Raw genomic sequence first — 12,277 nt, forward strand, 5'->3', positions numbered from 1 at the left:
GAGCTCTCAGGTGTATTTCAGCATGAGGATTTTACTCCTTACAGTGCCAGGAAATAACCTGAAATATTCCTTCTTCATACACACTTCATCAATTGCTTCCATTTTGCATTTTAGTGGGTTGATTTACACCTCTGACTCGAGGAATTCCTCCACACAACAGCAATCCCAGCCAGGCCTTCCCCTGCTCCAGAGAAAGGACAGATGTGTAATATCAGCCATCAGTACACAGCTGTGGCAGGGAACACCTCATGAAATATGACTTAGAAGAGATTGTGGGGTTCTTTAACAATATAGATATTTTAAAATCATCATTTATGTAAAAGCTTTTTCATAAAACTTGCATGATTAAGAACATTTACCAACACAGAACTGGACATGAATTTTACAGTAAAAGTTTAGAGATACCAGAAACAATGCCTGAAAAACTCTGATAATATACTTTCTTGACCTATGTAGAATTTTTTGTATAAGAGTATGTCTATTTGATTGCAACTAATTAGGAGAATGGACTAGAATAACTCCTTGAACTGCAGCAATTCCTCTACCTCTAATTTCATTTGTGTAGCTATTCAAGCAAAAGTTCCTTAAGATCTATTTTAAAGATAAAATTATTGTTATGTATTTACGCACTGCAGGGATATTAGGTTTGCTTGGCAATTCATTGCTCAATAAAACTGCTTCCTGAGTGCATCAGGAGTTACACCTGCTGTTCATGCTAACAAGTGCAATGTGAATCATGAGACAGCAAGTGCAGTATGGCCACAGAGTAAAACTGAGTTTTACCAACAATTCATACTAATGTAGTAGAGCTAACAAAGCTGTCCAATATGCACTGATTCCTGTCCCATTCATTCATTATAAATTGGATCACAAGAGGTGCTGTAGTCTCCATCACTGGATAAGAGGCAGTGAAATTAAAGCAAAGGGTGGATGTGTTGGCTTCCTGTGCCTGCTGCAAATAAAGCTGTACAGCAGCAGTGGACAAGGATCTGAGAAGTAATTTCAGATGCTAGTGGCAACCTACTCAAAACACAAGTGAAAAAAGCAAGGAGAACAATGGCCAACCTTTGGTTGATGGTGATGAGATACAAAAGTAGTATGATTAAAAATGAAACTGTTAGTATGTTCTCCAAACTGTCATCTCTTCAAAATATCTTTAAAAATTCTTTTGCACCGCAGAAAACATGCCACTATACATGGGATACAACAAGCAACATCCATTTTTGTCATTGTAGAAAAAATGAGACAGGTCTCACACACTGGTAGAAACTTTCCTACAAAATTTATATATTCTTTAATTGAATTGTTCAGTAGCATTGTCAATGTGATAAATCTGCATGCTTGAAACAGAATTAATTATGACAATGCTAAAAAAAAATCAAATATCTATATTTTGATCTCATTAATAGCATTATTTGAGTAATTGTAAGCTTCTGTTCTCCTATGTACAATTTAATACACATATTAACTTACAAGTAATTAAATCAACAACCAAATTTTTTATTCCAAACTCCTAGCCTAATATACAAGAAATCTATTTCTGTACTATGACAGAAATTAAATGTTCCTTATCTGCTACAAGATGTGATTTAGAAAGCACAGCCTTAGTCGATCTGCCTTAGCAATATACAACAGAGTAGCCACATGTCTGACATTTCCACTCAGAAAATCTGAGTTTCTGTCCACGTGGCTTACAGAATGATTCCCTAATTGGATCTACTGTTTTGTGTAGAGATGTTCAGAATTCAAAGATCCCAAAAATCCTGAAGCTGTTACTGTGTCTGTCAACTGTCTTTTGCAAGAACCTGAGATTTTGCACTTCAGTTTATCCTTCAGTTATAAGACGACTAAGATTTCCTTCTACTGCTGTCTGCAAAGTCTGAACAGAAGCTCAATATCACCTTTGGACACTGAGCTCAGAGTCACTAGAGAAAAGTTGGATATCTATTGTGAGAAAGCAGTGAACCAAAAAACTAAATCCAAAATCCATAAAACAAAACACTTGAACAAGCCTGATGCCATCTACTATATAGAAATTACAGGTTTACCTTCACATAATAATTTTTAAAAAGCAAACACAAGTTTGCTGTTGTGTGTGCATAGAGACCCTGTGCACACGTGTAGATCTCACAATACATGTGCATTTCTACATGTCTACCTGATGTTAAATGAATATTTAGATACAGAGTTGGTTTTGCTATGAGTGCCTGTGAAGGCAGAGAGGAGAGCCCAAGGGGAGTCCCCACAATGCCCACCCATCCCACCCTTCACAATGCCCAGACAAGCCCTTCCTCTCACTGTGTGACACCTCCAGCCTGCCCCAAACCCCTGCTGTGGCACTGACACCTTAACCATGCAGTACAGGCATTTTGTGCCAGTGAGAAATGCCAAAATCCAGAGGCAGTGCCAGCCCACTGCTCGGCAGCACTGGAGGAAAGCTTTCCTGGAAAGAAAGATCTGCAGCCAACACAACACACTTTTATCAAAGATATAAACACCAAGCTACCAGATGTGCCTTTGTTTCCTGTTTGTTCAGTGAGGACACTCATCTTTTTAATTTTTCCAAAGAGGAATGTTGTCAAACATTGGGAAAATGCTGCAGAAGTTAATTATCCTAAAGCCCACCACTGAACTAACACAAAACCATCCTGCACATGTCCTTCATGTCAAATGCAAATTACATTTTATTTGAAAGTGAAACAAACAACTTTATCAATACTTAAGTCTTTTTTAAGTTTAAAGAGTTCAAAGTCAAGCCATGCAGGCATTATAGCCACAATATCTGTGATAAGTTGGCCACAACACCTTAAATCAATTTGACTGCCTTCAGAATAGAAATAATCAACATTTATATGGTCATTTCTTTGACTATTTCTTGTCTTTGAGTGGCTAAAAATCATTTTTATGGTAATATCCTGTTTTATAAACATACTGAGTATCAAACTGAACTTTTATAGGAAACTAAATTACATGCATTTCATAAAAATTTAGAAGTAATAGCTCTTCCTTTACACTTCTGTAGAATCTGAAAACACAAAAGGGTGGTATATTAGATCTGAAGTGTACCATGCAGTTTCATTTTTCATCAATAGTACCATACTTGTGATAGTTACTCAATATGCAGGTCACATCTGGGTGATGCTAATCTAGTCCTAATGTGCAAATCAGCATTAAGCCACAGCTGCATTGCACAGAGCATATTATATTCTCTTGCTTTTTAATGTCTGAACTTGCTAGACTGTGCTCCTGCTTTTCAGTTCCCTCTTAGTGTAGGTTGGTTGTTTGATGTTTTTTTAAAATTCTGTTTTGAATTCCCAGTGACAGAATGAAAAAGATAAAAAACTGTGAAGTTTTACTTGAACTTCAGAACTGAAAATGGGAGACTTTCTTATTGGATTTGTATATAGAAATTTACTAAAAGAAATCTAAACACAGCAAAAATGGTCAGACATGGATTCTAAACAACTTTCACGTATTTCTTCTCTTTTCTGCTCTTTCAAAATGTTTTGAATTGCATGGCTGGAATAGGAATGCCCTGGAGAAAACCAGAGCCATGTTATTCACCAATACTCTACTGCGGATTTTTGAATAGTATTTAGAAAGTGAAACCTGTGACTTCCTGTGGGAGATACCTGAGTCCCTGCCAGTGCAAAACACTGCCAGAGCTTGTCAGGTTCAACTCACCGAGCCTGTCCTTTGACACCCATTTCTGTCAGCAGAGCTACTGAGAAAGAGCAACTCCCGTCTCACTTGGGTGCTCCCTTCCATCCCTGCAATGCAAAAGCAGCAGACAGGAAAGGACAGGAACCACATCTGCTCTCTCCAGCAACCAAACACAGCACACCTAGACCTCCTCTGTTGCTATTTGAAATTTGCAGAGTCCCACCTTCCCCAGTTTCAGCTAAAAGAGGATTTCCCAATGCTGCAAGTGATGCTTTCACAGCATGGAATATGGGAATAGGTAGAAAGACATTAAAGTTGATTTAGGCTGCTTGGATGTCTGCTTGAGAAAAAGGTAACCAGCATCAGGTTCTGTACAGATTTATCTGACATCCATCCCTTATATATACTTAGTTTTATAAATAAAATTCAGACCATGAAATGCCTTGAGAGGGGGAAAAAAAAAATCTTTTCTAGGTACTATACAAACAAAAGAAATTAAAGACTTACTAAGTACATTCTTATAATCTAATTATACTGCAAAAGAGAAAAAAAAACTTTTGCAGCGTCTTTCCTGGCTGTCAAGCAAGCATAGAAAGCTCAGGTAAGGTGAGACAAACAAGTTGCAGGCAGTACTGAGTCCCACTCTTGGGCTGGCTGTTGACAGCTTAATGCCACAAGTCCATAATAATATAATGCAAATCTCCGAAAGCCATAAAATAAGAGATTTACAATGACAAAAAAATTTAGTACTAATGTTTTGGCATACCCAAATGTTTTGGAAGTAGAAGTGATACAGGCATTGTTTGCCCTGCCTTTGTCAAGTACACAAGGTTATCATGGCAAAAAAACAATTGTTCACCACAGAAAACTGATGTTACAAAAATACACATTTTCAGCTACAAAACTTAATTAGGCCACATAACTGCATTAATTTAATTGCATTTTTACACTATTTTTATTCCTCTGACATTGCTTTCTCCTATTTATCTACCATTTGACATCTCCCCCACCACCTTTCCTCTTTGCATTTTGCAGTGACTGAGTCTCTCTTCATCCACTGCTCTTTAAACCTCCTTGCCTTCAGTGCCTTCCAACACCTAGTGCTTCATTTCTGATACTCTTTTAGCCCAGGTCCTCCTTCTCTTTGCTCTTTAATTAGGTTCTACTGGTCATGGATTGAAATTTCTCCTGCTGACATTCCTCATGGATTTACAGTCCTTCAGGCTTTCCTCACTTCCATTCTTCTCAGATGTAAAGGTTTCCTGTCAGAGGCAGCAGATGTGGCTTAGATATGAAAAGTATTTTTTCAGAAGCACCTGAATTTCCAGGTATTTCTACAGGCTGTGTTCACTTTCTCAGTGAAGAGTGGATAGTAGTAGGAGCTGGGAACCTTAAGAGCTTGGTCTCTTTTGTGCAAACACAAGTGATCTCAGTACCCATCATCCTTTAGCAAGTACTTTATTTTAGCTGTGTTTTCAAAGTCTGTAAAGCTGTTTAAAATGGAAGTTTTTCAGGGCAGGTAGAAACTGAAAATAGTTTCTTCTCCAGGGAGATCGATGCAAAGCATTAAAAGAGAAGGCAGAAAATGTAACAAAGAGCAATGCAAGCTTTGCTCCCGAGCAATCCTTACAGTGATGCAGTGGGGGCTGAGGGAAGGGACAGGGAAGAACAGCTCCCGAGGTCACCCTGAACATCATCACCTGCCAGGTACAGAGCGCTTTGGTTCTGTTTCTTACCTTGTTTGGTATCTAACCAAATAGGAAAGTGTTTCTGAAAGCAGAATCAGTTACTCAGAGCCATTTCAGGAAGAGGGAAATGTTAAGAATATATCTTAAAAAGGAGACAAATGTTGTTTAACTTATCAAGTAACTATAAGCAAAGAGTGACCTTAAAGAGACCAAGGCTAAAAGAAAGATAATTTACAGCTCAGCACCTCTGCTGCTTATCAATCATCTTCAATCAAGTTGTGAGGTACAAGGGTATTACACATTCATGAGTCATCAAAGCATAAGGCAACTGTAAAATAAAAGCAAAGTCTGCATATTTATCCTTATTCTCCAGTTAAAAAAAAAAAAAAAGAAAAAAAAAAGAAAACACAAAAGAAATAGGAAACTAGATTACCAAATGTGGATATGACTTCTGAAATCTAAGGCACTGAGAAGTTATGCATCCTTCTTGGCACACAAGAACACAAGTGGTTTTAGCGATCAAATTATTAAACATATGTGAATATTAGTAAATAAAACACTCAAAAGAAATTATTAGACTGAGATACAAAATCAAACATCATTATCACTGGATTCCCATGATCGTTAGCTTAGAAACTGAATTTCATCCAATAATTTTGAATTATCTTCCTGACAAGTATTTTCAAGTATCTCAAAAACAATTTAATAAAACTGTCTAATGTCATAATCTAGCACTGGAATCCTGCAGTAAGAAATCCTGAGCCAGTGCAAAAGTATTTATTGCAGGAGTGGCCCCTTAGTTTTTCTGTAACAGAAGAGCATTTCTATTCATATTCCAAGCACTGCTGCCAGAAATTATTTGAACATAATTATTTTTGTTTCATGCAGTAGCTGCAAATAATGTGAAGTGCTTGTCTGCTTTCCAGTCTTTAAGCTCCACCACACAATTCAATCAAATTCTAAATGTCATGTTAGTAATAATTACATTAAATATAGATTAAAGGAATATCTTTTGACACAGAATTCTTTGTTCTTAAAGTTTACTCAATTTTAAATGTTAAGTTTTGTGTACCTTTCAAGTTCAGGGAACATGGAAAAGAAAGTAAGAAGTTGTGGAAATTAAGCCATTGTATCATAGTTTTTAACGTGGACTTTGTAAGCCCTGAACTGAAAAATAGGAAAACTCCAGTCTCAGGTTTTGTAATTTTTTTATTTCCTCCTGTTTCTGTTTTGTGCAAGTATCCCAGTTATAAAAGTGTACCCCCTCTTTTGAGAATTTGTCATTACAGGAATCCTCATTTTGGTTGCTTTTGTACTCTTTCCTTCATGAAAGATCAGGAGATTTTACAATGCACATAAGTTGCTTCACAATACCAATGTCCAAAATCATTAGTAATGTTCAAAAAAAAAAAATCGAGCCAGACACTATAATCACTCCCCCATTGTTAAATACCAGCTGCTAACCATTTCAGAAATCTTCTAGCATGCCTAATCACAATCCAGTCCTTCTGCTTTCACATTATCTGTTTCCAATGCAGAGCTATAAATTCCTAATTCTCCACTCTTTATTCTACCCTTAAACAGGCAGGTGATGAGGGGCACCGTAGTGCTCTTAACCTGAGAGATATTTCTGAAGGCTTCTGGGAAAATACACTTTTCTAGAGTAAAGACTACAGGCAGCTGAATATTAGCAATTCTCATGAGAAAGCATGAACAACTTTAAAAATTCATGTTGTAGAGGAGTTTTTCCAAGAAAGGGACAACTCTTAGGGCTCTGCTGGTTTGGAAAGGTGAATATATATACAATTCCATTGAAAGCAAGAAAATCCTGTGAGAACCACACAATATAGCAAGCAGAAAGGGCTCCTTGGGAATAGGCTGGGGAGAGTCTGAAGTTTTAAGTTGTCTGTTTCTACTGAGTTCAGAAAGGGAGGACTTAATCAGCTTTCTACTTTAAAACAGGATTGCAATAAGTACAATAGGCTTTACTCTAAGTTGCTCTTCCAAGCAGAGGGAACCAGGAAAGGCCTCAAACATTAACCTGCTACTTGAGGCACTGTGTGATGGTGGTGCCAAAATGAGATAAATTTCCAAAGAGATACATTTCAAGCTGCTATTCTTAATCAATCAAAGGATTAACTGCAGTCCTGAGTGCAAAAAAGATAGATGGGTAGAATTTTTCTTTTTTTTAATTAAAGCAACTTCTATTAAAAAAAAAGCAGAGACAGGAATACCCTCTTCTTGAAACCCGTCCAGATACTGCAACTACAAAGCTACTAATTGTAAAGTGACATGAATGAAAGCAAAACAAATACACTATTTTTCCCAACAGGACATCCACAGGGGGGTTATGTGAAGGTGATTATGCCACAACAGTTCTGCTAGTAGATTTTTCACTTAGACACACTTGTAGCCTAAGAGTTACATATAACCCACAATAAACCTGAGCACATTTTGCTAATGCTGGCTGAGCTGCTACAGCTGTATTATAAAGCTTAACGCCCCTAAAATGAAAGTCCATGAAGTCTGCAATGCAAATTTACAGCAACTAGAAACATTGAGGAAGCTACCAAGTGTCAGGGAGTTTCCCTTAGTAAAATGAAGCCATCCTGGGTTTTTTTTTTACATGACAACATCTGCTCTGAATAAGCATGATGCTAAGGGAATGGGGAAAAAAACCCAAACAAAACAGGAACAGCAAACCTTTAGACTGCTAGTAATGTAGTGACTGCTAAATTTCAATGTAATATTGTCTTTAATTTAAAATGATCAGCAGATGGCTTGCACAATCTGTCAGTTACCAGCATACTACAAGCAAAAGCTTCCAGCCATTCCTAGAATGGCTCCGAGGACACTATTAAATATTCATCTATCTTTCCATATCTAAAAACTCATGGAATTTGCCCACATTAAAAAATAAAAACAAAACACACACAAATGCAATTGCAGAGATCTTTCATGAGTTTTCCCAGTGCCAATTTCATGCATAAGCACAGACCTTGCCATTAGGGAATCTGGCTTGAAGTTTGGGTTGCACTGCTGGGAAACCACATCACACTGGTGCTCAGGAAGAGGCATGTTGGAAAGAATTTAGAATTCCCAGAGGTCCTACAAAACCAGTGCTTAGAAGAATAAGAATTTCAATCATTTCATGTGTTTTAGGCCTCCAGAATACTGAAGAGTAAGATCTATCCAAAAACTCACATTAGTATATCAAATGCAGAAACACAGCTTCCATTTGCAGGGTACTTGATTTCCTCTAGGCACTCTTACCTGCAGCATTTGAGTTCACATTAAAAACAGGCACAAAATTCCTACAAAAGATATTTTATGTTGTTTATTAATAGTCTTTCAACCTGCTATCAAATATTTTTTGTTTGTTACTTTGCTTTTCTATTTATTTCCTCCACGATGTTACTGTGTAGCAGGGCTCTTTCACTTACCAGTTAACTATTTTGTCCTCTGCTTCTTGAATTTGTATTTTTAAAAGGTGTTATTATCTGTATCCATTGCAACACAGTCCTTGAAGAGCATAAGACTGAGAATTATTAAAACCTTAAATGCCCAGTGGTTGATTCGTCATGGTATGACCCTGATAGAGTAAAAACTTGATTTTCTATCAAACTTACTTAAATGTCCCAGTATACATCTAGAACATCTAATCAGCATAATATGAGTAGGCAGGGTGCTTAACCATCTGAATGTAGGATGAGCTACAAACGAATTGAACAAGTCATACAATTTTTTGGTTAAAGAAAAAACACAGGCATTAGATTACAAACATATGTTATCTATTTATAGCTGATGAGCTATTTTACCCATTCAGAACTACTCAAGGCAAGTGTTGACATTTGCCCTTAACCCCTAGTTTCCTGTGAAGGGAAAAATGCAACACTTCATTTGCGCATTAGATTGTGTGGGTTCTGTAGTACATAAAAAGCAGATTAGAGAAATGGCTGTATGAGCCAGCATCACACTGTAAGTGAAAGAGACTCTTCACTGGAACAAACAAACAAACCAACCTCAAAACCTCAATCTTTTACCTTAATGTTTCTGATTCAGGTGGTTTCAGAGAATCTGAAATGCATCTGTACAAACAAAGCATTGAATTTTGAAGAGACAGTAGGAAAAAAGAGCAAATAAATTCTGTAAGAGTATCATCCCCAAAGCCTGGGGTTTATTTGGTCACATATACACTTTCCAAACAGAAAGTCCTCTACTGACAAAATTTCAGTGTTTTTTAGAACTGAACCATGCATTATTTATGGTGTTATCGTTTCTTCCTTTTCCCTGTCCAATTAAGTATTCTTGAACTTTACAGAGTAGAGCTACATTTTCTGTTGGGTCTTGAAGGACTTTTGTGACTGTGCTCATGAATAAATTCAGAAATATATGAAACTGAGGAACTCAACAATTAGGTCATAGGAGGTTTTTTATGTTTTTCTGATGTTTTCCATCTCAACACAAAGCACCACATTGGTTCCAAATGCGAGAAACATCCATTTGGTCAGCACAGATAAAACTGGTTATCATTTGATATTGGCAGACAATAACTGGATTTCCACAACATAGCAAAGTATGACTGCAACATCAAGAGTTTCTTGGGTATGATTTTGCCTTTGCTGAGCTTCAGCTTGAAGTAACCCCTATTCATGAATTCTAATCAGCTAAAGCCAAATAGATCCACTTTTGTCACATTAAACAGTGTCCAGATCCACAGACACTCTGCAAAAGCTTGCTTATCAGTCAGGTCAACAACCCTCCCAACATCCCCCATCTGATGGTGTGCACACTCACATCCAAATGAGCTGCAGATTCACTCTCTCACACATAAATAATAGTGGGAAATAGCAATCATTTTACAAAAATTAGAGTGGGAAATGCCGGGGTCTTTTACTTGGCAGGTACTGCAATAGAAGGAAAAACACAAATTGTTTTTCCTTATTTAAGTATTGTAGAAGACACCTGGTCATACTATGCAGGTATATTATTTGGCTGAGTAATTACAGTCACATGGAAAAAGCAGTAGAAAGTACTAAGTAAAAATAAAATTTAGTGTTTTTACTTAACGTTTTATTTTTCTGGACTAAAAACACAACACTTCTGTTTAGGTTTATGTAGGAGGTACACACCACTATTGGTTATTTCATTGATTTATAAGGACAAGTTTCTAAATTGATTTTGTTTTCTAAGTCTGCATGTCTGAAGTTTAAAACCTGTGCTTCCCTCTCCTCCAAGAAAAATAAGTGAATGTAAGATAGAGACTTAGCAACAACACACATCCATTTCATTGCCATCTTAAATTATTAAGGAGTTTCTCTTTTTTTCATTTTTGCACTTTTATTGTACCAGAAATAGCTACAAGTTGTTGCATCCTATAATTGAAGTAATATGGTCATGGCTAGCAGCTTTAGTAACCAGAATGAATGTGGAAAGCCATGCTAAAAAAATAGTACTTACAGTATTATTGAACTATGAAGAAACTTAAGTAATCAAAATTGACTGGTTTTATCCAAAAAAAGTTATTTTATTTTGCTCATGGTCAATTAAGAAAGAACTGGATTCACACTGCTATTGAACTCATTACAAGCCTTTTAATACAGTGATGTTAAATGTTCTTTTCCTGCTTTACAAGTGTATATGCCCAATTGTAAGGATGGCTGTTATGGAATATGATCATCATCCATTATTGCCTCTTGACATTCACAAATCCATCAAATCATTTAGAGAGCAGTATATGTTTTTATGTTAGTGCTCATTGTTCATACAATTCCTAGTTTGCTTCTGCATGTAAACAACACTACATGTCAGTCACTCTGCACTATAAATTTCTTTAAAACCTTGATTAAAGCATGCAAATGTAAAAATGGAAATATTCACTGTGAGCTAAATTTCAATATTAGTCAATGGTTTGAGAGCAAGAAAGGGTGAGAAACAGTTAACCAACAGTGACTTTTCCCTAAAAAGAAACTACTCCCACACACAAGGAAACTGGGGTTAGGAGAGTAATTTAAAATTAACATGTTGGTCGCTTTCATCCCGGCATAAACATCACTGGCTTTCAGATAGCATTATAATGACAGACTAATATTAGAACTCTTCACAAATACATGTATTGTTTTCCTGGAATGAGCTTATTTTTGAAGCCATGTGAATCTTCAGAAATTACTAGGATGTGAAAGGACATTTGCATGTACAGTTCTGACCTCTTCTCTTGCTCTTTGCCCATTAATGTATCTCAGCTGGTTTGTCTTTTAACATTCCAAAACTTCCAGTAGCTTTCAAAGCTCAACTTTTCTCAGAGAAAACATGCTGCTTTTCCTTTCTCCTCACACTCTGAACTCTGCACAAGCTTGCTAATAGATTTAAAGACATACTGCTCCAAATGGTCAGATGGGAGTATGCTGAAATTCAAGTGTTTTTTCATGAACTGCCGGGAAAGGAAACAATGTCTGTATGTCAGTGAAAATTTGGAATTTCTTGTAAGTATTTAATCATGGTTGTCAACATGTTGGGTCATTGACTTATAAAGCCTTGAAACAAAAATATTTATTTTTAGACACTTTAAGTGTATATTCTAGTATTTATTTCACTTCAAGAGCCATGCTTGCTAAGTACTGTCATTTAAATTTTAAAAATTGGTAGAAAAAAGGATATTTCTAAAGAAGATTCATGTATGTTTATATATAGTGGAAGAGTAATTTCAGTGACATTTGACATCATTTTTATAACCCACACTGATTGCCTTGTTGAAAATTAACTTGGATCACTTTGAGAATGACCCAAAGGGAAGTCTGTTTCACATACATTCCTGAGCAGTATCTAATGCTATAAAATCTAGCAGAATATAATAAGAGCAGGATTATACAATCTGAATACTTCAAAGGTTTGAGAACTTCAGATGTACACAGGCTGGCTAACATGAA

At 36.5% G+C, this 12,277-nt stretch overlaps 2 protein-coding genes across 11 annotated transcripts in view; one reads left to right on the forward strand and one right to left on the reverse strand.

Annotated features, from left to right (window-relative positions):
* DNTT (DNA nucleotidylexotransferase) overlaps positions 1–12,277 on the reverse strand; it is a 140,782-nt gene that overhangs the window by 108,871 nt on the left and 19,634 nt on the right. The window lies entirely within an intron of this gene.
* The window catches only part of BLNK (B cell linker), a 91,721-nt gene that overhangs the window by 7,719 nt on the left and 71,725 nt on the right, over positions 1–12,277 (forward strand). The gene's annotated exons all lie outside the window — the stretch shown is intronic.

The sequence above is a fragment of the Lichenostomus cassidix genome, chromosome 6 (genome assembly GCF_008360975.1).
Source record: "Lichenostomus cassidix isolate B80296 chromosome 6, HeHo_3.0, whole genome shotgun sequence".
Taxonomy (NCBI): Eukaryota; Metazoa; Chordata; class Aves; order Passeriformes; family Meliphagidae; genus Lichenostomus; species Lichenostomus cassidix.